A 4366-nucleotide genomic window follows, 5' to 3' on the forward strand; every position below is an offset into this window, starting at 1 on the left:
GGGGAGTGGAGGAGGGGGGGGGGGGGGGGGGGGGGGGGGGGCTTTAGCCTTTAGCCGCCGGACACACAGAAAACATTATAATAATTTATTTAAACCGTTTCAAACTTTGTACGTGTTGATTGATGATCATGATTATGACTATAGATAAGCTCCAAGCTCTTCCAATCTCATTCTGAATAATTTTATCTTACAAATCATGTAAATCCATGAGTTTAACTCTGGTGTCGAGCAATCCCCCACATCAGAAAACAATATACTGTTGCTAATAATAATAGGCAACAAAGCTAATAAATGAATACATTAATAGTGTTACTTAAATAACCATTAGGAATCAAATATGAATAAAACATACTGCCGCAGAAGAATAAAAAAACAAACAGTTTCAGTCAGTGGTGTATTGAAGTTATTAAAATACAATAAGCATCTTCCCATTCTGAAGACATCTTTCAAATTAAAAGCCCAACAAAACAGCATATGCTGTGTGTGTGTTTGTGTGTGTGTGTGTGTGTGTGTACATGTATATAAATCTATATTAAAGTTTTTCTTAATAAGAACAGTACAAAAATAAAAACACCATTGTATTGAATTGTTGTAAAACAAAAAACAAAAAAGAAACATTACAGTCGATCCAAGGTCCCTAGTTTGATAATAGCAATTCCATTAAAAAGTCACTCCCACACATTTCCCACTCATATAGTCATAACTTAATTTAAATCGTATTATTTGAAGATAATATCAGTTATTTGACCAAATTCTAGGGGGGAAAAAGCTAAACTAATACACCACTTTTGTTAGAGCTTCACAACATTTAGACATTCATAAATGTTTTGTTTTTTTTTAACTTATTTTAGAGACATTCATAAATGTTTTAAGCATTCAGATGAAGCGCTTATTTCCCGGTCACACCTCCACAGTGACAGTGGGACCATTGCTGGCTTCCTCTTGTTGGGCACTGGTCACCTCCTCAGGCCCTTCTCCTTTGTCCTCCTCTCCATCCACCACCAGAGGAGTGCTTTCTGCTGCTGCCACCTGCTGGTCAGGACTGGTAGTGCCGGCCGGCTGCTCTGTTGCTGTCTTGGTTTCACTGACCAGCTGGACAGAGTCAACAGCTCCACAGGGCTGAACTGGCTTCACCTCCCCGTTCAGGTGGGGGAAGAAATGCTCCAGAGCTTTGTAGAGGAACTGGTATTGCTCCTGTTTAAAAACACAGGAATATCAGAAGATCTATACAAGAAAATTTGTTTGCCATTATGTAATTTTTATGTAAATGATTGTTTCTTTGAGAAAGGAATTTGAACATAAATTCGGTCAATTGATAGTAGACCAGTTCAGGATGTGACATATCGAAATGATCCCCCTCTGAAAAAGCATGTAAAGGATCGTTTCCCTCTAACTTCAAACTGATATCTGAAGGAAATTCTCTTTTAGCCTTTTAAATACCATGTGCAGGCTTGTTTTGCTCTAAATTGAAACTGATATTTAAAGGAAATTCCCTGTTATCTAAAACCCATTCCATGTCAGACTGATGGTAGGTCAAGTCAGGATGTCACTCACAAAGTACCAGCCCAATCTGATTTGGTATATCAAAATAAGAGCCTTCCGAAATAGCACATTTGGACTCCTCTAACGTCAGACTGATATTAAAAGAAAATTCACTGTTAACATAAATCCAACACGTCCACATGACGCCTGCTCCGAGGTCTTTCCTCCTCCTCCTCCTCCTCCTCCTGCTAGTATCAGCAGCTTCTGCAGCTTCACCTGGAGCATGTAGACCGCAATTGTTGTATTTATTAGTTGACATCAGGGACTCGGTTGGGGCTCATCTCATTTATACTGATTGTACATCCTTTTAAACATCATCAGTTGTGTTACCATAAAACATTGGTGTATAACTCCAGCTGTAAAATATACAGTTTGAAAATTTAAAATACCTGTGTTAAATCATATTAGTTTTCGACTTCTTTATTATTCAATAATGAAAAGACAACAGCCAATAAAACTGGAAAAACAAATGATATTTATCAAGATGACGAGCAGGAAAAATGTGTTGAATTGATTCTGGTAATGAGACTCAACCAAATATTGATGAATAAATAAACAGGAGGCAGACAATTTAATGAGTTACGTGTGCACAACAATACACAATTCACAGCAACGATAGCCTGAAGATGATCTGTACTAATACAGTCAGGTTGAAAGGATTACTTTACATCCTGGGATAAATATACAAACGTAAGAAATATTATTGACAAATTCACAAAAATAATTTACTTTGGAGCTCCACAGAATCCACACTTAAGTTACTGTAGAAGAATTCATCTGGACAGTAAATTGTATAAACATTAAAAAAATAAGCAGAGTCTGATGACCAATGTGGATACTGAATACACTTTCCAATTTGATTATAGTTTTTCCTCATTCCTGAATTATTCTTTTAATGCTGCATATTGACGTGAAAGTGACCGTTGCACAGAATAAATTACATTCTTCTTAAAAACAATGTGTCGAAACCCTGAAGTGCTATTGTGGTATATTGCACAGTTGGATAAGATCCCACTGTTTGTGTGGATGAGGAGGTCTCCTGATCCAGCCGGGGTGAGCGGGGTCATGTCCCGGGGCAGAGCACGGCGGTCAGCAGCATCAGCAGTCCCAGTACGAGGCACACAGGACTACGGCTCAACGCCAGACCCCGTGACCTCCCTACAGGGACATACAACGAAACCAGCAAAAGCGTGACTTTTTCGGAGTAACTTGTTTTTCTATAAAACTCTAAATCTATCTTAAAACTGGAATAAGCAACGTGATAAGGTCTAAAAAATAAATGAAGAAAATCCACAAGAATTTTTTAATACAAACACAGCCTGTATTTCCTGTGTTAAATATATTAGACGACATTCAAGCATAAACTACGCGATTTTCTAAAAAAATACCTTTTAAAAATCTAATGTGTGCAAGTAATACAATCAGCAGGCCGCTGCAGTTGTGAGCAAATACATGGATCATCAGAACAATTTACCGTCAGCATATAAGAAGCCCTAAAAAAATAGGTAATAGCAGCGTTCAAACGTATTCACACCCTTTAAACTTTCCCACATTTTGTCACACTACAACCAGAAATTTGACTGTAATCTAATTCAGATTTCTCTGACCGTGCTACATAATTGTGAAGTTGGAAGGAAAATGACACACGGCTTTTAATTCATATTGATGTGGAGCCGGTAGCAATTAAATTGGTGCAAAACATTAGTGACAGGTCATGTTCACTAAATATATTCAGTTGTCTGTGAAGACAGTCTTGTGAAAAGTAAAACTTCTTTACAACAATTAGAAAATAAAGGATGTCAAAAAGGAGACATGCCTGTATGTACAGAGTAGATGTAGGCCACACAAAATATACACTGACTACATTCAGATCACTTTTGGATGTTTGCCAAGGTCTGTTGAACAATCTACACACACCAAGCAGTGGCTCAGTTCTCACTGATATTTAAAGGAGTATCAATAAAATGAAGACAAAGTTAATATCAACACTTGAAGCACAATCTTAAAAGAAAAATGGATGTCGACGGATTGTATTTGACGCGTACATAAACCTGCCTCTTTTTAACTGAGAAGCTCATTCAAAAGGCTTCAGGGGTTTTACCTCTGAAGTTGACATTTCTGTTCTCCCAGGGTGACAGCACCATGGCGAGAGCGGTTTTCTCCACCTCTGTCAGAGCGTCCATCTGCTCGTAAGTCACTGCCGCGGCCTGCTCGTAGGAGAACATGCTGATCTGTCGCTGGTCAAATGCCACCTTCAAAGAGTCATAAGATGCATATAAAAGTGGGGAAACGCAGTGAAATATAATCAGATGTATGAAGGAAGTTAACTGCAGGGTATTGTGCTTTTAAAGCGGACAGAAACGCGAAATAAAGAAATCCCCCTGCTTACAGAAAACTTTTCTGGTGAAATTGTGGAGACGGCCAAAGGTGTCATTCCTTCAATTTGCTCTTTCACCAAAGCTGACATGGCCATGTCTGGAAGGCCCGCTGCACAGAGAGAGCAAAATGTATCAGAGCTAAAACTACTTATAATGAAATAAAGAAGGCTTGAAATAATTCTGTTTGCATGTAACAGATCCCAAAAATATCTTGTGAATCAAACGTTTTGAGAAAATAAACTTTCCTGTGGTTTCCCAGTATGTTTGGACGCTCAGCTCAGTGCGATCATCTGATATTAGGATTCAGATTATAAAATAAAACTCATAAGTGCAATACCTGCCAGGACTCCAATCTCAATGAACACATCCGTGTCCCATGAACTCATGGGTCCGAAAGCAAAAGCGTGAGCCAGCAGCTCCACCAGAGCAGTCAGCTGCTCCTCCGA

Source organism: Lipophrys pholis (genome assembly GCF_963383615.2).
Source record: "Lipophrys pholis genome assembly, chromosome: 2".
Classification (NCBI taxonomy): Eukaryota; Metazoa; Chordata; class Actinopteri; order Blenniiformes; family Blenniidae; genus Lipophrys; species Lipophrys pholis.